Raw genomic sequence first — 24,223 nt, forward strand, 5'->3', positions numbered from 1 at the left:
GACAGGCTGAAGCAGAGATCAGTGCAGTATCCACTGCTTCTGGTCACCCCCTTGACTTCCAGTGCATCCTAAGTGTGACTATCCCCCCTTCCCTTTTGCTTTCCACCATGGTCCCTCTCGCCATGGCATCATGGCATCAGATTCAGCCACGCAGAGATAAAGATTCTGATTTGCTTTGCAGAAGCTAGAGCAAGATGAAAGTGGGGGGGGGGGAAAGGCACAAAAGCACCAGTTACAGAGGAATGCAGTGTTTTTACTGCCACTGCCCCAGCTCCAGGCATCAGCTCCAGTCAATTCCACTCAGACAATAAAGTCATTTATCACTTGAGGACCCACATAGGTTCAATACCTGATGTAAAGCAGATGATTGCTTCCATTGATTCAGATGAAATATCCAAGCAAAGCTGCGGCTGGCCGCGGCTAGAGCGCATGCACAATTTGTGATGGTTTAATAAATAAACTATTGATTACAAAATGGAACCTCATAAATCCTGACGGGGCAGATCTGCAGCTGTACCTCTCCTCTGACTCCTATAATTGATGGCTTAGTACTGTGTTAAGTGAGGACCAGCTCATCCGGAAGAAATAGCATGTTGGCAACGTTTATGCAAACGGGCATAATTACTGCGCCTGGCATAACCAACAAGGTCACTCCCTGTTTTGGCCAAGATTTTCTCGGTGGAGACCATCAACGTTCGGCTGGGGATGTCTTGCCACAAGACATGGCAAGGGCTTCAGCTGCCTGAGAGGGGGATATTGTGGCAGGGAGGCAGGAGAGGGATCCCCCAGCAAACAGGGAGATCGGCCTTCAAGCCAAGCAACCACCAGAAGATGCTAAATGAGAGACATGGGAACTGACTGGGCTCTGGATGGTGTTCAGGCTAGGAAAGGGACCGTCCCACTCCTGGTCACAGCTTTTACGGAAAACTTCATGTAAGACATCCCTTGATGAATAGCATCTCACAAGCCTGAAAGAGCTATCCGGACAACTACAACCTCATACAGTGCCTTTCTCCTACGGAAAAAAACTACAGCCTTATTGTGAATGGTTGTTTAAATGATCTATTTTTTTCTTGAAGAAATGCTGGATTTAGAAGATCGCAACCAGCCCATGAGCCTTGCTGATATGTGAGAGAGGAAACATGACCCGAATCAAACGGCATCCATCTACCTGTGCAAGTACCCGTCCTGTAACCACAACGTGCAGCCCCAGAGCTCAGCCATGACTCAGAGGTCTTCAACCACAGGCCCCAGCATGGCCGGTTTTTGCCTCATGGATGACATCAGGAGAGAAGTATTACGTCTTCCTATAACTGATAGATATGCTCTTCCAAGAATGTATTTAGGTATCAAGCCAGCTTAATACATGTCCAGCTACCACTGGAACTGCTTTACTAATTGCCAACCTATCAGACTCCCCAGTCAAAGGAAAGTATCAGAGAAATCTAATACAATAGCCGATCATTTACATGAGACTCATATTTAACTTCATAGTATTTTAAAAAGGTTGAAGCTTCCTGATGACATTCTTCCACAGTTTCAAGGCAAAAACCCCAGATCCTTAAAACATAAATATATTGCAGAGGAGACTAGCAGAGAGAGAAGAGGTAGGAGAAGGGATTTGTCTTAATTTTTTGACTCCCTCCAAGCTGACTGGAGACAGAAATAGACATATGATTTTTTTAAAAAAACAACCCACTAGATTTTATAACGGTAAATTCTTGTAATTTAAAGAGGTGACTTTGTCCATTTCAATTTGAATGGAAAATAAGCCTTCTTTGGAAACATAATGCATAGATCTACAAAATATATGTTAAATAACATAGGGGGTATTACTGAGTAATGTCCATCAGAAAGTATTCATCTGAGTTAATTCTGTTTCCCAAATGAAATAAAGTGCAACAATAAATAATGGCTAATGTGCAATTCCATGTAAAGTCAGGACCAATCTTTTCTTTCATTAAACTTGGTACAGTGTATGTGCTATGCATTTTTAATACCTTTAAATAATTTAGGAGACATGCAGACTAAGACTGACAGGAAATAGTCTAAACACCTAATTTTAGGAAACAGTCTACAAATGAAATTTCAGGAGGATGTAACTTCTTGATTAAAGGTAAATCGTTGTTGTCACACCCAGCAAAAAAAAATGTAGCATTATATCTTATTACTTTAATTTATTAAATTTATTACTATAATTTAGGAGAGTACTGCCAAGATGACAACCAAAGAATCACAGTCCAGGACCTGACTGTGCTACATTCTGCCCAGCCACTGCAGAATAAACAACAACCACCTCCAACAATTTGAGATATTAAAGCAAAAAATGGCTCCTCTTATAAACATGCGTCAGCTTCTGATTTTTGACAGGCAGCAAGAGCAAATGCATTTTTGACTTTTTCCATTTTCTTGCTGGATGGTTCTTAAACATATCTCTCCCTCCTCCTCCCTGCCCGTCACTCCTGACCCTTATTTCCCACACACAGTATTTCTGTCCTTCCCGTGAATCTGATGTGCCCGATAGACTGAGCATGCAGGATGCGATTAGCTCCGTTGGCTTTAAAGTTTCCCTAGCCCATTTCTCAGGTAATCTCGTACGAATGCCTATCTACAGTCAGCACATGTGGCAGAGATGCAGCAGCTCACCTCTTATTCCGGAAACACCCGCAATAAATCAGAGAAAAGCTCTTAGCCCAGATGTTGAAAGGCAGGGGCATAGCAGCCTGGCTGAAGCTCGAACTTGAACCCAAATCCCATCTCGTGCTTGTACTCTTCCCTGCAAGCTCACTGTGGTAAAGAGTGGGTAGCAGATCCATGGAGGGAAAATAAAAGGCAAAGCATAACGCATGAGCTTACGCCGGCAAATAGTAATGCAAATATCTCAACTCACATGAACAGTCTCCATAAATCTCAAATTATCTTTGTGTTCAAATACTTCCTCTCACGGCTGCAAAATGTGAGAGGAGGCTGAGAGAGTCACCTGCAAATGCAAGGATTCACACGACTTAAAATCGTCCTTATCATAAACAAACTGTACGTATCTACCAAAGGAGTATACAAGCAACCTTGTCCATCTCCCTTCCTTCAGTCAACAGAAGAAGAGACCAAGGTGCTCCAGAGCAGACCAAGGATGACGTGCTTTTACAGCTAAGGGGGCTGAAACAGCTTCCACTTGGGGGATTCGCTGCAGAAAATAGCTAGTTAAACTCACATTTTATAGCTTGTGTCACACCAACTAAATAATTTAATAGCCCCTTCTGGCTTTAAAATCTCTTAGTCATGGAGATCTGCCTATTGCACCATAGGTGGTTAAACTTGGCCTTGAAAAACAGGGTTTTTTTTTAAAGCCAATCAACCAAAGCCCCATGTAAGCCAGTGGTAACAGATTTATGTTGTTACGAAAGAGATCAGATGAGTTATAGTAAAATCTTAGAGCCTGGAACTTTTACTCAGTTGTACTAAGCTCTAAGAGACCACATAAATAACACCTCTTGCCATAGAACACAAGCATATTTGAAGAGGAAACGATACATGAAGAAGAACAGATTACAGTATGAACCCAATTTAGCTCTACTAAAAGCTACTAATACTTATCTACCACCTTGTTTCGAAAACTGAATCCTAAACATGAAATATCCAGCCATCACGCACCGTCCTGGGCTAGAGAGACCATATCAGGTTCAGAGGGGGAGAAAAAAAGGGAAGAAAAAAGCTGCAGCCTGTTCCTCCCAGTTCAAAGGGGACTAGGATCTCTAAACAGGCATAACTGCACTTAAACTCCACTTAGGGGACTTAGGCAGCAACTAGATATTGATGAGGTCACAGGTTTTATGGGTTCCAGTTCCACAAGGTAACTTAGGCAGGACTACTTGTGCGCATGAAGTTAAGCATTCATCCATCTGTGCTTTACGTGCAAAACCAGCGCCCTATATATTATTCTCCCCTGAATTGGTGTTGGCACGTGACACCCCTCCTGAGAAGCAGAGATCTTTGGAGGTGAACTGCTGAGCCACCACCTCGCACCTCACAGCTGAAAGGCAGCATCTCTGAAGCTCCTTCTACTTTTCCCTCGAAGGCGAGCAGCGCGAGGCTGGCTTCCCGCAGAGAAACAGACACGAGACTCAGATATCCCTGAGAAAAACGTCCCATGATCTTTAAGGACCTGTGTGACATCGGGATGCTCAGTGCTTGGTCCTGGTTAGGTCCTGAGCACAGTACTCCCAATGGTGCACCTCGGGACTCCTTAGGAAGGTGCAAACGTGCTTTTTTTTAAGTGTTAGGTCACACCCTTGATTTTCACGATGATTTTATTGATCAATTAACCTGCAAAGTCCAAGGCAGCTTCAGCACGAGGTGTTATCATCGAGTGCACAAGAGGAGAGCTCTGCAGCACCAGGGTGCCAGATACAACAGTCCTGGTGCTTCCACCCTAATGGGCACATCTTGGTTAGAAGAGACCTCAGGACAGCGGCTGCTGGACTGCTATGCTGCCGCGCACAAGTAGACAGCTCTTTAAAGCACTTGTATCTTGATAGAGTTTTCTCTGCCTGACTGCTCCTGTCCTTACGAAAAAAATAAAAAGCCCAGAGGAAACTTCTTCTGGCCTAAGGGGAAGAAGCCACAGTGTTTCCCCTTTAAAAGCAAACCAAGGATAGGAAATTCAGTAAAGCGTAGCCCAACTGAGTGAATGAACAATTTAAAGAGCATTTCTTCTTTCTGCTGTATTACGCAGGCACAAATGCATACATGTTGTATATACCTTCCCCTGAATTTTCAAAAAAGGAACACGCAGCACCTCTCCAACAGATCTTGCTTTAACATTCTGAATTTCTCAACAGTTTAAAACCTAATTAAAAAAAAAATATCTACCTAGCAGAAAGATTTTTCCCTCTTTTTACTGCCAAATCTTTCCACCTCGTAGTTTCAGATGTAACGTGTGCAACACCCAGGGAACCAGTGACAGCTTTAAGGACCAGCCCCTGATGCCTGTGCAGTGTTTGACTAGCACTTCGGGACCAATATAACTAACTGGGAGGTTCACGGTTTTTCCAACTGAACGCAGAATAACAGCTTCTCCTTTTTCATCCGGACTCAGCAGCAGAAGGCATTCAACTTCTGGGGAAAGGTAATGTAAGTGCTCCCAATCAGTAACAGCAGAGCTTTCTAAACAGCTTTTCTATAAAGCCATACGCATCATAAAGCTAAATAAATCCTTTTTTTAGTTCTCACTTGAAGTGACCTGCATAACTTAAAATGCAGCTTTATTATCTAATAAAACCTTCCATCACACTGAATCACCCTCTGCGTTCATGCACACACAGATAAAATGTGTGTGCGTGCGCACTTGGGCGTGTACACACGCAGCCCTATCGCATATCCTTGCGTTTCACCATCTGGCATCATTCTAGGGATTAATAAAAACAAAGTTAGGTTTAAAACACCACATACATGCCCAGGGAAGGAGAATTCTTGCAGGACGTTTTAAACAGCCTATGTGGAGGTGCTACGAGAAATACAAGGCAAGCCAGCTAAGATGGCAAGTGCATGTTAGGAACAGAAAATGCATGTTTATCAAGTCAGTGGACCCAAAAAGTTACAACTATTTGCGTTTTATGTAGCATAAGTAAGTTGCAAACCAGTACGACTGATTAAAGCTTGTTTGAGTCTAGAGGAATTGAAATATGACAAATGCCAATGCGACAGAGAAACGTCAAAAGAGATGAGGAATTACACATGCCAGCGACTGAACAAAAACTAGCTGAGATTAAGTCCGAGACAAAGATGAAATGCCAGATTGCCTAAAGCTAATTATCTGGACAATTAATGGAATGCCTGCAACTCATTTTGATTATTAAGAGCACAGTCTATCGGAGAAAGGACAAAGCTATTTGCAAAAGTCTGCACTGATTTCCTCGGAAGAGGATGCTGGCAATGGAGTGGAAGAAATTCTTACCCTGGAGATCACTAAGCCAGCTGCTAAAATATGGTACAGCCACGTCACCTGGTACCAAAATCATACCAATCACTTCCTTGGGCTGCCACGGGCTTTAATATTCGATGCACAGCTCATTTCCCAAGCTGATAATTTGACAAGGGATCCTGCGTAAGGAAAAATATTTGTGTGTCTTTGATACTGCAAAACAAGATACATACAAGTAAGTATTTCTACAACTTGACCTGCCAGAAATTAAACTGAACTTCTTCCTGTTCTTGCTTGATTTTGTCATGCACCAGTTTTCAGGAAATTCCTACATTCTTCTATATTTATACACCTGAGAGCTAAATGTGGTTCCCAGAGTTTATGCAATGACACTTTTTAAACTGGCCACAGACCAGCCAGATGCAAATACCTACTCACTCAGTTAATATGAGGAAATAAAAGATGTTTAATGAAAATATTTCACTTATTTCTTTAAAAAAAAAAAAGAAAAAAGAAAAAAGGTTAATCCCAAATACATAGATGCTATCTATGGAGAATTATCTGAGCTTTTTGCTATGTTACTGGTAGAGCACTATGACAGAATTTGGAATGATAAATACCCATCAGGTTTCCCTTCTAAATGCACATTTGTGACAGTAACAAGCATGGAGGCCTCCTTCTTTTGAAGACACAGTACTACATTTTAGATTACATCACACCCCCGCCCCCGCCCCCCCCCGCCCAGTGACATCCTGGGAAATACATATGCATTCACCACTGCCATTAAGCATCACATCCATCAGCTGCAAGCCACTTTACCCGAGACAGCAGAGAGTAGGAACGGATGTGACCCAACCCTGGTGTTTCTCCAAAGGGTTTCCCCACAGAGTCCCTTCAGACAGCAGGTGTAAATCAGAGCATCTCTCTCAACTGAGCAAAGGCCTGCAGCGCCAATGCCCAAGCACAAGCTCTGCTAGACCCGGGAGGGCCAGCGGCATGGTCACAGCAAGCTCTGCTCACCAGCCAGCTCAGACCCACCAGGAAAACTCCCGAGGCTGGATTTATTCACTGGGCTTTGGCACAGATCGATGTAGTTAGGCTGCTTTCAGCACTTAGCTAACACCTTTGCACTGCATGTGTTATTATTTTGGGAGGTTTTTGTGTCATTTAACCGCTGAAAATGTAGGAATTTCCTGAGTTGCCTTGATCCTAAACAAGGATGTATTTCAGCAGAGGGATCAAAAGCCAAGCTGTTCCTGCTTCTTGTGGAAATTCAGCATCATTCCATTATAAAGCAAGAGCCTGCAAGACAGCACTCACTACAGAACGGATCACAATCCACCACGCTTCTTGGGACAGACCCTTTGCCAGGTTGACATCAGTTGAACACACCGTGCGGAGATTAAAACTGGTTTTACAAACACAGTTCCCGAACAGGCAGCATATTTCATTGGAGGGGAAGGCAGCCAGCTTTGCAGCAGGGAAACCAACTTCAAACAGGCGTACTAGGAGGGAGTCCGTGCCTTCAAAACATATTTTATCCATCCTTGGATGACAGAGATAAGACAACGCATCGGAGAAGCTGCACTTCCTATTTTACTCTCTAAGGAGAGCTGAAAAAGGGACTGACCTTTAGCATTTCAGAACTGACGTACCACCTCAGCAAAAACCTGTTCAGTGAGCAAACATGCTAACGGGTCAGTGACATGGCACTGGGCACCACTCTCAATCCTGGGGCAAGGTGATTTTAGTAAAACCTCAATGAGTGTTAACAAGCACAAGGAATACGCTGCACATTAACCGAGAGCAACAGACTTTGCCCTCGCTCCCTGTGAAATCCTGACTCCCAAACACAGTGGCCACAGGAGTTGGGAGGGGGATTGCGAGCGGGGTGGCTGTTCACCTTGTTTCATCTCATATTGTCACTAGAATTCAGGCCACACATGATTATCAACTCCAGGTAGGGTTACAAGCAGAAAATATTTTGGATTCACAGGCTTAAAAGGTATTTTTTTCTTTTCACCAATAGGAAAAGTACCCTAAATGCTTTTGGTCATTTGTTAAATATTAAGGCGCTTTTCAGAATATTTTATCTTGCTAACAGTTAAGGCTTCTCCAGGCCCTTAGGGAAAAAAACATTAATATTTCTTGGTCAGAGACAATCATAAAAGAAAGCTCTATGCATATCAGGTCATACTGGTATTCCAAAAACCTGCTTATTCTGTTTTCAGCTTTTATTTCAGTTTGCCAAAACAAATAAATCAGCAGTTTCCCAGGGGAGAGTCAACAGACATGCTGAATTTTAAAACACAGATGCAATGGAGGCTTGTGCAAAACCAGACATAGGTAAGGAAGCCGCAGTGCTCTGTCCTGCACGCGGAAGCCAAGGCAAGGAAGCAGGGAATGAAGTGCATGGCAGTGTTTCAAGAGGTAAAAAGAAGCCACTAGGTCTAGCTCAGCTGCTGGAGTAATGTTTTCTGACCTTTGCTCACAAAGATGATTTAAGGCTCTGGAAGATTTTTTTTTTTCCTCCCAAAACCAGCATGTCAGAATAATGCACGCTTCTGCTGATCCTGTGGGAAGCATGGGAACTGTGCCCATCCATCACGCTGATGCCACTGTCCACCCAGTATCTACCATGTCTGTGCTTTTAAAAGGTTAAAAAAACCTTTGGTTTTGTGAAAAGATATTTTTTCCTTTATCTTGGACTTAAAAATAGCGGGAAATTTATACAATCTGTATCTATCCTTGGAGAGGCAATGCAGGGGGGAGAGTCATTGCTGGACTCCAAATTTCTTTAGAGGCTTGACAAAAACCAAGCCATTGCGAAACACAAGCAAGCACAGGCTGAGCGTTGCCCTGCGCTTTGATTCCCCTCGTACCAAGCAGAGGCTAAAGACCATGTAAAGACGCATTGTAGGCTCCCACACTACAATACAGCCGTCTCAAGCAAAGATGTGAAAGATCTTGCAAGACTGTGGCTTCGGTAAAGCAACAATTCTGTATTTAAATGATGATTTGTTTGGACAAGGTTTTCAGGAGGAATGCCACACGGCAGCTGTTCCCAGCGAGCTCAGCACGAGCCAGAGTGTTCATTTTATCCTACCTTTTCATAGACTTTAAAAAATGGCAGTTTTCTCTAATTGACTACTCTTTTCACATCTCATGTGAAATTTTTCCATTATGAAGAATAACCTGTATCCTTCTGTAACCTGAGGAAGAGATGAGACACGAGGGAAGATTCTTCCCTTTCTAAAAATTCTCCCAGGGTGGACTTCAGAAAACATGAACATTTTTAGACAGGGAACATTTTAAACCTCTAAATAAGGGGAGAACGAGAGAGATTAAAAAAAATACATCCATGCACATATTTGATTTAAATGATGAAATCCTACTCATGAAAATAAATAAGGCATATACACAAGAGGTGGCCCAAATGGTAGCCCCATTGTCCCATTAATCATATTTATTGCAAAAGTCTAATAATGTTATCTTTGGTCCCAGCTTCAGCAGCCTATAATTTAACACAGCACCTTTTTTTGGCATGCGAATCAGGTACTAGCGCTGTCTCTTTCAACCTCTTTTGTGCTTCTAAATTAGAAAACCCAAATGTCATTTTTCTTCAGATATGAAACACAGTCAAGGTCACTAAAATAAAAGAGCAATTAACTTCACAAGTAAACTGTTGTACAGGAGTGAAATACAGTACTTGAAAAAGTGGATAAAAACTAAAACTATTCCTACAAGTGACATCCCTTGTTCAGCTAAAAATGACAGAACGCAGTTCTAGATTCCTGTCAAATAAATAAAATAAAAAAGAAGAAGATATTCCCTCCCACTCTAATTTGTCTGCTGTGTTTTATTGCTGCAAGCTAGGAAGGCTTGCTGTTTTGATAGCTCTGGTACTGGAAAGCTGGCTCTGCCTACCCCCATTTACCCTCCCCTAAACGAGCCCTAAACAGCTACAAAAACATTAGCAGAGAATTTCTCATTGTGTTTCCTCTATCAATTAAATGACAAGAGTTTTATGAATTCTCTGAGTAAAATTCAGGAGAGAGTTGCCCTATCTGAAAGGACAAAGAAAAAGCTAACATTAAGGGTTTGGAGTTGATAAGTATTTTAAAATACAAAATTATCTCAGCTCTGACCCTTCTCTAAAATCAGCCAAGATTTTCTAACTTGGTAAAATTAAATGCGTTATCAACACACAACTGTCTGCGCAACCCAGCAAAGATAAATTATCTCATTATTACCATAGAAATCAGATGAGGCGTGCATAGTAAGTGACATATTAAATGGAATTATAAAACCCTACTGAAGTGATGTTAGTGACCTGACACATAACAAAAAAAAACAACAAGGCAATGCAGAATCCCGGCTGGAAGATGCGTTGATGCTATTTCTACACAGCGTACATCAGATACACAAACACTGCTTGGCCATCAGTATAAACCCCATAATTGAAAGTGTTGGAAAAATTTAAGAAATTATTAACATGCAAAGAAGGAGACATCTTCAAGAGAAGCAGAGCTGCGATCCGCAGTTGCCAGGATGGGGCGAGGTTAGGAGAGCTACTGTCCCGCATTGCCCGCCTCTCTCCCTGCGCGCACACAGAGACCATTAGTTGCCACAGACACAGGCATGTTCCCCTTTTCACATCTGCAGTGATAGTTTTCCACTATTAACCATTATAAAAATAAAGAAGGAGAGAACCACAGGGCTCAAAGAGACTGGTGGGAGACCCTGACCATCATTCATCAGTTCTCCTTCAGCCCGCTGGTGCCAAGGACCCCAGGACTGTCACAATCAGACTCCCAGGTGCTTCCCTCTCGCAGAGTTTTTTCTTAAAATCTAACCTACATCTTCCTTGCTGCAACTTACTGCTCCTTACCCAGCTTGCAGCAGACGGATCTCAGGCTGCTCCCCTCTGCAGCAGGCTTATTTTACACCTTCCCAGGTCGCATCCCCTAGCCAGGAGACTTGATGACAGCATACATTATTTCAACTTGCTGTCCCACATCCTAACTTTGAAATTCCGTGTCATTCTGGTTGTTAACCTTGGCCCTCCCTTACATTTTTCTTGAAGCACCACGCCCCAAAGTGAACACACAAATGCTCTAGCTGAGTCCTCACTGGTACCAGATACCTCAAAAGCATTAATTCATGCATCATATGTGCAACACTGTTCAGATTCAGCAAGTCGTCCGCTTGTGTCTAGTTCAACTTTTTCTAACTTTCAAGACTACAGAAGAGATATCCCTCAGGATTTGTCCCCTGCCCGGGCAGTGAATTGCCACCCTCGTCACTTGTCCTGTGGAACTGCACCCTTCATGAGGGCGTGATCCTCAGTGAAAGCTGAGTACTGATAGTCGCAGGAGAACCATGGTAGGGCCACCTTTCCCGCAGGGACTGCTCCGAAGCAGTACTTAACTCCACCTTTCACCATCAGCCTCTCACTCCATCCTTGGCAGGCATGGCAAGCACAGCTACGAAACAAATGAGCAGCCTGGTCCTCAAACCTGACCCCAGCTGCTGACTTGAAACCACCCAGCAAACGTTCACAACAAAGTGACCGCTCCCCACCGAACAGCTCGGCACCTCCCCAGGAACCAGAAAAATCAGAGACCTACGTGATTTGGTCTCTGCTTGAGGTGGAAGTTCTGCAGAGCAGTCAGGGATAGCTCTTCCCGAAACACAACCTTGACAGCTGGCAAAAAGGATTTCTTTTTTTTTCTTCCTTCTGATTTGCATCTTTTACAGTGAATGTGGAAAGCAAACCTTTCTTCAGGCCACAGCACTGAGGGAGCCTCATGAGAAATACCATTGCTGAATGGGACTTTAGTAATGTGAAATCTTAGAAAAAGTAATAAAAAACTTTGTTTAGTTTGATATAATGAGGTTGAATCACCATACACTTGTACCTGATTCAAACGCATTGTTTTTACACTTTTGGGGAATATTTTGTTACTGGTTGACAGCCTCATTTTTATCAGGAAGAAGACAAGAGGCTCCTGCAGCTGCAGTAGGCTGTGGTCTGAATGCGACTGGGCACCACTACAGAGCTCCCTGCTGTCTCCCTCTGCTCACCCACCCCGCCGCAGAAAAGAGGGGGAAAAGATGTGAAAATCCCTTGTACTCCTACTTCACGTTGCTAGCAAAGGAGAAACAGAAATGCGTACTTTTCTTACATGTGCCATTGTAAGAGGATCCAGGGGTTTCGTTCACTTATTGAAATGAGTCAGCTTGGAATGCTTTCCTTCCCCTCAATGCAACTTTCAGCTGCCATCAGCGCCCTGTGAGTGACACAGGTAGGTGTCAGATGTGGAAACAACTGTGCCAAGGAGACAGAGCGCACAACTGTTTTCTAAGCATGTCGTGTCATTGCGCAATAAAATAAGTTGCGCTGTTCACAGAGAATTGAGAATTACTCTTTATCCATCACTTTACACAGTAAGACAAGCCAATCCAATTTCTGCTCTTTTTCTTTCTCTGTACAGTTCATTTTTGTTCCTTCTGAAGGTTAGGAAACAAATTACAAATTGACTGGTTTGAATCCTCAGCACACAGAGGGGTAATATAGTGTAACTGGATGTACTTTGCTAGAATGAGGTTCTTCTTTTTAATACATTCACTTTAACCGTAAAATTAATTACTTGGTGACACTAGTAAACAGAAATAACCGACAGAGAAAAGCATTTTCATTGAAGTGTATGTTAACATGCAAAAATGACACACAGTAAAAAGATTTGAGCATAGAATCATAGAATGGCATAGGCTGGAAGGGACCTCAGAGATCATCTAATCCAACCTCCCTGTCATGGGCAGGGATGTCCAGTTCTGTTTGTGGGCAGTGTCCAAATCCTTGGTTTTTAACTTTGAAAGGATGAAAAGTTTAATCGGATTATTTTGGTGGTCTACTTACATTGTCCAGTAGAAATACTTTGAGCCATTACAGAATGCCTCTTGTGTTGCCTGAGGTACACGTCAACGATAGAGATGAGAATTTATTGGCTAGAACCAATTATTTCTGCTGGGAGAAAAGATCAATTTCTGATAAGAATTAGAATGAAATAACAGGGTAAGAATTTGAGAAGTTTTGACCTTCTAAGTTGTTAAAGTTTTCCTGGAAAAATTTAGATACAACCTTTATTTTACATTATTTTATATGGGAAACTAATGTAAGAACAAAAAGGCTGTTTTCAACATTCCAGTTGTTTGTCCTTTCTTGCCAAACAGAAAACACCAATAAATCAATTCTCCCTATTCTGCTTGACACACGTTTAATCTTTCAAGCCTGAATGTCAACTATCAGAGCAAGAACTACTCATAGCCTATTAATTGATGGAAAGGGAAAACTGCCAAAAAACGTTAGTAAAGAAGTCTTGAAACAGCCAGGGTTGAACTCATCTGCCTGTTTGTCCATAGGAACATCAAATACCCCTTCTTCAAAGTTTAGGTGGAGCCTCGCATCTCACAGACCCCGCTGGATGTGACCTCCTGCAGAAGCACTGCCTTGCTGTGGCTTCTGCCCATCACTCCCAGGCTCTCCTGTAACCTTACGGCTGTCACCTTTAATTACCCTAGGGAAACGATCAGCCAGAGGCCAATATTAAAACTACATCAACTCTTCTACTCCAAAGGACTTCCCTTACTGGATTCTACTCTTTCCCTGCTTTGTTCCATGCAGAGAGAACATAATCTTTTCTCAAAAAATAACACCTAGGTGCTTGCTAAATGACACTTGGAGCTGTTTTTAGCAAAGACTGCTAACTTCTCAGGTTCACAACCCTGCTGCACTGTGTGACTCCTGCATACAAAGGCAGAAAAGGATGCTCGGTTTCACATACAGCACGGATCCAGCCCTCCAACACAAAGACGATGTCTGTTACTTCCCACAAGACCCCCCCCCCCCAGACTCAGCACACACAGTGCTTCCTCAGCTCAATCACCCACAAGTTTCTAGCAAGATTTTAGCTTTTTATTTCCCTTAAGTCTGTGAGATGTTAGCCCGATCTTCGCTCTCACGCTCATTTTGCAGTGATTCTGCTCTGTTTTCCAGGCTATGGAGTTTCTTTCCCTTCTTCCTCACCCCTTTCTATCTTCTCTGTGCTCTTGGGAACAGCTCCATTGCAGAGGCTGAGGCTCTTCCACCGAGGACTGGGACAAACCCCCCACTGCCTCACCCCGTACTAAAATGGGGATAACAGTTTACAGGTGGTCACAGGGTTGGGTCAAGCCCTCACCTCTGCAGCTACAGAAATTTTAATACTAATACATCCCTTCTGACTGCGAGCTGAGATAACAGAAGATGAGAACTGGGTGCGAAGGGGCATTTCATCTCCATCTACGTTTCAGCTCTGGAGAGCGATGGCAGGGTGGGATACTGTTTGCAATATCCTTGTTGGATTTAAGATAGTGACTTTATTACAATTTTAAATATCTTTTAATTAACAAATTATTTTGCAAGCCACCGTCAGCAGCAGTTTCCATGGATGCTGCTATCGGATATTGCAGAGCACAAAGTGGGGCTGCAGCAGCAGGGGAGGGGAGAGGCCAGGCACCGTGCTGACAGGGATGGGGACCACCGCTGCCCACTGGGGCCTCAGCCAAAGGGGCAAAGTTAAGGCTGCTTTCACAGCCCCCTCCCCTCGGCAGCGATAACGTGTCCCAGGAAGGCATCAGGAGAGCGGCACTGGATGGAAGCGTGCCTCCTCCATCCACGCCCTGCTAGTCCCACCAGCTCCTCCTGTAGCCCTGCTGGCATGAGACCACCAGGTCTGCACTTCCCATCCGGAGGACAGCTATGTTCAACACCAGTCTACACCCGAGGAACATTTCCCCGTAGCTCTTTTATACCAGAACGGGTATGGGCTTTAATTTGTTCATCTTCAACTTTCAATCAAACAATCTACAGTAGGTCGACTTTCTGATGGGAACTGAAGGCGATTCTTTAATTAGGTTTAAAGAACTGCAACACTTGAAGTTAAATCATGCTTAGAAAGACAAAAATTGAAAAATGATAACTAATGGGATTTACAGATGATTTCCTTTAAAAGTAAAAAAATTATTATTACACACATGTACCCCAAGGACCTTTCCATAGCTGTTAAAAATATTCCTCTTAACAGCAGACAATGAGAATACATCCACTTATATGGAAAGACGAACAACAAAGCTTCTGCTGAGGCGTTTTTAAATAAAAGTAAAGATTCCCAATTACAGACTGGAGCCTGAAGTCCCTTCCACCTCCTCCTCCATTTCAGATTCTGTATTTCTTTTGCAACTGAAAATGATGTCACAGCTAGGTAACACAGGGGCCACAAGCCTGGGTTCTGACCTAAGTGACATTGATGAAGCCAGCTGTAAAAGGGGACACTGAATCCTAGCTCAGCAGCATGTAAGTAAAGAGAAAACACATTTCCAAGTATGTGTCCAAAGTAGTATTTCAACTCAAATTTAATACCGTTTAAAAAACCTAGGACTTTAACACATATTATAAAAAAGCCAGGTAGCTTATTTTTAGACAACCTTCACATTGCTGTGGATTTCTTCAACAATGCCAACAATTCACAGAAATTACTTCTTGCAGTTTAACATCACATCAAAAAGGGTAATGATAATTTTAGGGTTTCCTGCCTGTAAATCCAGGCACTCTCTTTTGCATCACATTCATCTCTTCTGACACAGCCCCAAGGCCAACTGAAAAATTCCCACCGATTTCTACAGGAGCAGACACAGACTCCGAATCTGCTCTGTGAAAGAGATCTTCTCCCTTAATTAGAGTATAAAAATTGAACCTGTGAAGATATCCTGGCTGTAATGCAAACACTGCCCAGTGCACAAGGCTTTTTGTGCTTGTGTGACTTGGCTTGCTCAGGTAAGTTAACCACTGTAACATCCCATTCGTTTCCCACCTCTGGTTTGTGGAAGTCCACTGCCACTGCAAGGGCTGAACTACACAGCCAAAGGTATGAAGTGCCAGCATCCATACCAGTGGCAGAATGCCCCCCCCCCCCCCCCCCCCCCCCCCCGGGTACGCTTTGCTTAAGTTCAGAGCTCGTCCTTTTGCAAGCGTTGCATGGAAACTGCTGTGGATGTGATTAAATCAGGTAGGAATCCTTCACTAAAGTACTTTATCACATGTCAGTAATTTGAGTAACATTTTTATACATCTGAACAAATCACCGTGTCTCTTACAGGGGTCCCAAAAGTGTTCTGAAGGCAAGTATTTTAAGTTTTCCTTCAAACATTCATTGATAACAACATTTACCATGAATTTTGTGATCTTAGTTGCTCACGAAAGGTATTAGCAACAAATCCAAAAGGAGATAGAATTCTGCTCTGAATCTACAGACCAAAATGAAAATGAGGAGCATAGATGACCTAAATATTAGCATGGTACAGTATAATAAATATACTGGGACAAGACAAAAGACAAATAGTTATTGTTTTTCACACAGACTGTGTTAAGAAACATCCTACAGAACTGGTAAAGAGGAAAAAAAAGAAGCATGACGACAACTTAGCATCTTTTACCTAGTGAAGTACAATTCTTGCACTTTGCTAGAAACCAAAAGCCACCAGCACATGGCAGCTTCTTGGTGGCTTATCATGCACAGCAGGATGGTTACTGCTCTTGCAGGGAACGGGTGCCTCTGCCCCTCAAACTGGTGGCCATCTTGGCAGATGAGTCAAAGATTGCTTGTTTCGAGACAAAATCCTTGTCCCTTCAGTCTCTTGAGAGCACGACAGACTAGAAGCAGCCAGCACAGCTTCCCTGTCCCCTCAGCAGAGGGAGATACCAAAACCCTGCCACTGCTCTCTGGCAGGCATCTTCTTCCAGTGCTACGTTTATTTCCAAGAAGCAGCTAAAAGTTTGACATTGCAGCACCAGAACAAACGCAGCCAGGGCTTGCCAGGCAGGAAAGGTTCGGTATTTCACTAGCTTGATGTTCCTGAATCAACTGGTAGAGGAAAAACTGCCTGCTCAGGAGCCACAAAACCCTGTCACAGATTTCCTCTTACATATGCGAATGTGCTGAATCATTCAAAAAAGGTCTCACTTGACTAGGTAAGGCAGTATTTGAAGGTTCTGGAGAAGAGATTATTTGGAAGTTAGAATACATATAATAATTGGAAGTAGCATTGTGACACACAGCATGATTTACAAACTGATTTCATGCCAATGCCTCTTTAGCCCCAGGACGAATGCCTTTGTGGCTATCCGGCTATGAGAAAAGCTTAACCATTCACTCCCCTGAAAACTCAGTAATCTGCTGTATAGCACGGACTCTCTCGGGGTGCATACCCTTCATTCATAGACTCTGATAGGGATGCTCTATCAGAATTTATACGTTTATCCCGAATTATGAATGTTTTCAAATAATGAACAGCATTAAAAAGCTTTCTTGCTTTTTCTAGCAGCCTGCAGTGCAAAACTGTTAACTCAGGAGTTTATCCTACAATGGATTATAAATGACATTCAGTGACATGATGGATACATCCTGGCTTTGCAGCATAAAGATGATCTCCGAGTACAAGCCTTATTCCTTGTTTCACTAATATGCTGCACACAGATCAGTGTTGTCAGCAGTCTGTCTTCAGTATTTTGATTAATAATGCTAATGTGGTTTTCTAAATTGAGTTATTGTTCACATTTCTGAGCATATTTATGCTAATAGAGTTTTTTTTTAAATTTAAACATTTATAAAATCATTAATTTGTGACCAACAGGCTTAGTTTCATAGGTGGTGGTGTTCCAAAATGAAGGCACAATTACATAGATCAAAAATTACAACTTGCTTTCTTTTGTTTTTAACTGGGAAAATATCTTCTGGAGATTATTTTAAATCTTACCCTGTTCTCCAGTCCGCATTTCTGTAGTGAGATTTTTCTTAGAACATACAAATAAGAAGTCATTGAACTCTCCTGTTGACATGACGTCAGAGAAGGTATGGATTTCCTAACCAAGAACTGGTCTAACTTTGGGAGTCTTTTCCCTATATGCTTCAAATGAAGCACTTTCAGACTAACGATCCATTAGCATGCCTTGTCGCTAATGTGCTTTCATTCAACACCCAAGATGTGGGATACTCAGACAGATGCAGCAGTATCTTTCAGCCCTTGTGAACAAATAGAGTTAAAGGCACAAGTCAAGACAGGCTTCCCAAGAGTTCAATATGGAGATCAACAAAAGACAACACTGTAAATGTCTTTGAGATAGGGCTTTTTTGACAATTAAATGTGAGCTCAGTCTGAAAAGATGACACTCTTGGTATCTACACTTCCTGTTAAGCAAAGATCTGATTTCTTTCCAATCCAAGACCTGACTCATGACATTAGACTGCAGTCTTCATATGGCCATGGTGAGGGCAATATTTCCTTTCATGCTCACTAATTGCAGAAATTGCTTTCCAGCTTCAGGCATCTGAAGGGCATGATTCACAGCGTCAGCAGGAAACGATGGGGCTGTGCAGCAGGAGGAAGGGTGACGTGAAGTCTCGGAGTAAGAGGACTGAGGGCCACGAGAATGAGTCGACCATGAGGTTCTGGCACATCAAAGACAAGCCATGCTTTTGTACATAAGGTCAGGAAAAGGAAGTCCCACCCCTCATCAACCGACACCTAAAATTGGCAATTATCTCAGTTGTCTCACTGAGAAAGAAAGAAAAATCTATTTTGGAGCTGATTTTAATTAATAGTTTTGCGAATCTATATTTTCTTGGTTCTCTAGTCCTTAAGAGCAGAACAGCTCTTCCAGAAGGCTGCAGACCCAGGATGAACCATGTGTGAAAAATCTGACGTTTTTCCTCAAACAAAACAAAAAAGGAATGTAGAAATTGTATGAAACACAGTCCTACTTTCTTCTCCCACTGAGCAGCAACCAATCACTCAAATCACTAAAGAAAACAATCTGCAATTTTCCTCTAGATGAAGAGCATAGCGGGTTTTGATACATATGCACCTAACTGTGGCTTTCCATGAGTACAATTAATATCTCTAAGGCAGTTAACAAAAGAAAACCTTTTTAAAAATATAAAGCTGAAAAAAGGAATCTAAAGCTGAGCAAGCAGAGAGAGGAACAAAACGCAAAGGCAGCCCCAACACTTAAGGCAACCTACACACACACCATCTATAGATGAGTCTCTTGCTAGGAAATGCATTTATATGGATCATTATCTTCACATGACACCTATGCATTCCAGAAGCATTCAAGTGACCACATTATGCACGGCTCAAACCACTTACGTACACGTGGGTGGCTTTAAAGAATCCTGAAATTATGTCAACAAGATGGGGAAATGGAGGCTTCCCATTTAGGGAGAGAAAGAATAGCAGAGAGTGTGCACAGAGGGCTGGGCCCATCCCATCCATTGTGCTGGACATAAAAAAAGCAAAAAGCAAGACTTGCAGATGAAGTTAAAAATAATCATTTTGACTCAATGGAGGACAGATGTGGAAAACATCAACCCTGCCCATATGCAAAACACTTCATAAGCGCCTTTGCTGCGCAGCTCAGTTTGTATGGGGAGAAGTTGGGAGAAGGCAGCAAGAAGAAAACAATAAAAGACTTTTGTGTAGGTGTGGGAGGGGGGGAGATGGATGTGTGAGCAAATCGCTTCGAAAAATTGGCCAGTGACGAGTTGGGGCTGAAACAGGAATTTCTGTGTGAGTGCTCTGCAGAGCAGCAAAGCTAAGGAACCACAGCAGATCTGTGAAGAAAAAAAAAAACCACACAAAAAAACCCAGATGAACTTCACTAGCTGTCACCCAGTCATGCCCCCGTGCAGCTCCCTGATGATTAACACAAGCAGTGCAGTGTGCCCAGCTGGCCCGAGAGCCAGCTGGGCCACCTCGCTGCTGCCACCCCTCTCCACCGACTCAGCCTGGAGAACAGGGCTACCCATAGCCACCCTGGGGTCCTCTCTGAAGGGGCACCAGGTAGCCCAGACAGCCCCGCTGAAGTGCCCAGGGACTGTGTCATGGTTGGACAGGGGACGCTTTGCCATTTTAGCAAATCAGGAAAACCTGGAATTAAGCCCAAAAAGCACTGCTGACTCCTACTACCGATCTCTGCCTCTTCAGTATTTTCAAACTCTATTTAATGGAAATCCTTTAGACCAGGTTCCTCAAGTCTGCATGGCACACGTCTGGGGATGGGGACCAGCTCCGCACTGTCACAGTGAACTGGTTCCTGCTTCCTGCTGATAAGGAAACACACTATACATTAATCTCCTTTTACAATATCATATAAAACGCTAATTACAACCTCATGCCTCCACAACAAACGCACCACACATTTAATTCATGCACAAATGTCAGCCCTCAACAATTTTTTTAATGTGGCTGAGTTTGTAATTAAGGGTTTGCATTATTTGGCAAGTGAAGTATCAGGGCACGACCACTAAGTCCAGCTCTACCACTATTTTCTCCAGCATTTTCTCAGATATAAGCAAAACCAGGACAATTGACCAGATATGTTAAGGAGATCATCTGCATGGTCAGAGGTTTTACAGAGCTACAGCTGGAAGAGAAAATCCTTTGAGAGCCCTGATCTATGGAAGTAACCAGAAAAACACTTCATTTGAACACCTAGCAGATGTTCCAGTTCAGGTGACCATAATTCACATGCCTCTCCCTCTCTCTCTTCGTGTCATTTTAAAGATAGACCTATCTTTCTTCTTTCTACAGATTTTTAAAAGAAATGTACAGACAATTAAGCAGGATCCTTGGTAGTAGTGCTCAAAACTGAGATTTATTTATTTATTTTTAAATTGGATAACAGGGGCACACATTACAGGGTTTACACCTGTCAGTCACTCAGCCAACAGCAGTCTTTTGCTACACAAAATACAGGTCAGGCCTGAAAACAGAACTAAGAAAAATTTCTTCAAAATTCACAAGAGCTGTCTGCTGGGTTCATGGTCATTTCTAGGGGCTCTTATCTCTCAGATAATCCCACACATGAACTTTACTGTTATCTAATGATCTTTGGTACAAACACACAGAAAGAGCTGCATGCAAAATCTTTTTTAGATTTAAGCTTAAGTGATGAACACACCATGCCTACCTAACAGCACACAACTAAACTAAAGGCTATTGATACACTCCACTGTTAAACCATGCTAAAAACTTCCTATTTTTGGTTCTTCTTGCCTTGAACTACATTCCCTTGACTTGAGGATAGCAAATAAATTTCCAAGCCTTAGCAGGTAATAATCCTTCCAGATGTCCCAATCTTTGCAGCAATCGGATTTATCAAGCTGAAAGGAAAGCCACGTTCACCAAAACACAGGTAATTCTGGGCTTCTGTAAACACATACGATTTAGCCTCACAATTTTGTGGTGGAAATTGAAGAGAAGAGTCTTACAATAGAACATAAAACAAATTCACTGATTAGGCAAGAAAAACATTTCAAATAATGTAGGACACACAGAATAGGTTATTTGTGCCTTTCTATCTGAACATAACCATTAAACAATTTTTAAATTACTAACGTTATCAGAGTAAATGGTCTTCCAGAAGATCATGCGACAACAATGAATAGACTCTGCATCACATGCAAGTAGACTAAACACGACTATTACTCCTGGATAATTAGCCTCAGAGCTGCAACATATTAGATGAACGCAGGCAGCACCATTGGATAGGCATGCAACAAGACATACTGCCCTGGTTAATCACACGCAATTTCATCCTGTCATATCCAACGCATGAAGGGTAAGGAGGATTTGGAATGTTTATATAGGAAATATTAAACTAGGAATAAACCATTTTTCCTCTGCCATCAGCAAGGATGATGAGACAGGCAATGTTCAACATCAGCATTTAAGATCACAAAGGCCATAAAGCTCAAAAAAGCCCCATTTTCAAAACCAAGTAATTGGATTAGACCAAATCTGTAGTAAATATCTCTTTTATAGGTTTTGTCTCACATAATGATGACAATGACAGACAAGAATCTCTGATTTTTAGGAGTGATAGACTTACCATGGGCTTAACCTCAATGAGCCTGTTGGAAAAGAAATAGAGCAGGAATACACACAAAAAATAATTAGCGTGTAAATGTTCTTTTTGTGTAAAACATATCAAGCAAGAAAATGTATTTAAGATCTGAATATGAAGCTAAATTATCGCACGTATGGTTGGGTACACTGGAAGAAGCTGGGTATGTGTTGTATTGCAGTATGGGTTCTGTACAGACAGCTGTACTCCTTCAAGTTACTTAGAAGATATTGGATAAAAATCCAATCAATGATTGAAAGATGGGAGGTAAAAGGGAAGCACAGGCCAATTTAATTAGGTTCCTACCCAGGCTGCAGTCTAGCCAACTTATGACATATATTACAGCAGAATTTATCGGCCAAATTGACCAAGGCTCCACTGTCCAGGGAAAAGACTGAGAAAGTACAAGCCTGTATCTCAAGGGCCTTCAAAGCTAAGACTTAGCAGGTGAAAAGAATAGAATAATAAAACAGCAGATATGTTTATTTCTAGTCAATCAGGAGAGACAATGACAGTACTCCATCTACTTAGCTACAATCCATATTGCACTTCCTACACGACAAACCAACCATAAATTCTGCATTGAATCTTTTGAGAAGCGGTACCCCAATCACAGTGACTTACCAAGATAAGTTAGTTAAACCATCTCTTTCATGATTAGAATTATTCTGCATCTATCTTCTTCTGCATGATTATAAATGTAGGTGAAGCAACCATTAAAAAAGAACAAATTTCACCCAAACTATGCAATTTTCCCCTCAATAAAAAGATTGCCTACAGCCATTGGCTCTTGATTAGGGGACACTTTGAGAGCAACTTCACAGACTGTTGAGAATAAAGCTTGCTATGACATAAGCTCAAAGAAATAGTGTAGGCCAATACTATTGAGGCTAACGCAACCTTCAAGATCTAAAGTGGGGCTTAGTGAATGCTTGCACAGCACTTTGCAAGAGAAGTAGAGAAGATTTTGTAGAGATTTTTGTAGAGAAGATCACTATCTACATCTGCTATCAGCCTGGGAGTCAGAGAACTACATGGGACTAGGGACACAGACGGTAGCAAGAACTGCCCCTCTCTAGAAGCCGAGTACTTGAAACCATTATCCTTTGAAAGCTACACCAGAATCGAAAACATGTAGTCCACTGCTAAGGAGAAAAAAAGGAAGGAAGCTGAACTGTTGATGCTCTTTTATCATACGCTCAGACCACTGAAGCCATTGCTTCATAGGCTTTACCATTAACACTGGCAGTCTTTTCCTTCCTCCTTGCCTTGATAAACGTTACTGATATCTAATCAATAACTGTTTCTCAAGAAATCTTTTAGTTCTGAATAGGTTAACAGAAATCCCTGGGTTTCTGTTGACAGAAATGCTGTCACTGCATGTTGTCGGCGTAGGAACCCTACCGAGCAGCAGCAAATCTGACCATCCATACCTCTGCAAGTAGAGAGAAGGGACAAGTCACGCTTGCCAGAAATAATGTTGGTCTATGAGCATTATGCCACAGTGACAGCTGAAAAAAATCCGTGATCAACATTCTTCCTAAAAATAAGACAATTTAGAAATGTCACTTCTGTTGTCACAGTTGATGTCACTGAAGTGTCACTTGGAGTTAATATTAGCCTAATGAAGCCAATTACAGTACTTATAGGCTCTTGGGTTTGACTTTTGATACAAAAATCTGCATATTCCTAGATGTTCTATGAACTATTTTAAATTCAAAGTTCAACTGCAACAGGTCCGGGAGCTTGCAAGACATTGAGGAAAACCCCTCTGCTGCTCAAGCAGACAATGATGCCTTGCCTTGCCAGCCGTGGTGGTCTTCTGGCACAGCTTTGGGCAGTGACTCAACACAAATGAAACCCTCCCTCACCAAGCGCTGAGCACTTCTAGCCCTTCTGCCAGGGGCTGTGGTCTCACGAAGGATGAGGCTCTGCTGCTTTGTTTCGGAGGTAGACAAAGTGATGCAGATGTACAGAGATGCTGAGAACAGGAGACCTCTCCTTCACTCGAGGGGTATCCCAGCTCCTAGTTCAGCCATGCAACCAAGACTTAGCATGCACTCTGGCATGGTGGCTGCAGCCACCATTCTTCCAGGATTGGAGATGAAGTTTGCCTGAAAACCCGCACGCTGCCGCTCCGAAGTCAGAAGTAGTACTTCAACACTCCCACTCGTCTGCCGCAGAAGCAAAACTGGGCAGAAATTTTTCCATGACATCTATTTTCTCCTTTCTTTAGTACGGAGGCTAATGAAGAGTTTCATGTACACATAATTGTCATGCACAGTAGTTTAATCTCC

This window comes from Tauraco erythrolophus, chromosome 7, assembly GCF_009769465.1.
Source record: "Tauraco erythrolophus isolate bTauEry1 chromosome 7, bTauEry1.pri, whole genome shotgun sequence".
NCBI classification, from domain to species: Eukaryota; Metazoa; Chordata; class Aves; order Musophagiformes; family Musophagidae; genus Tauraco; species Tauraco erythrolophus.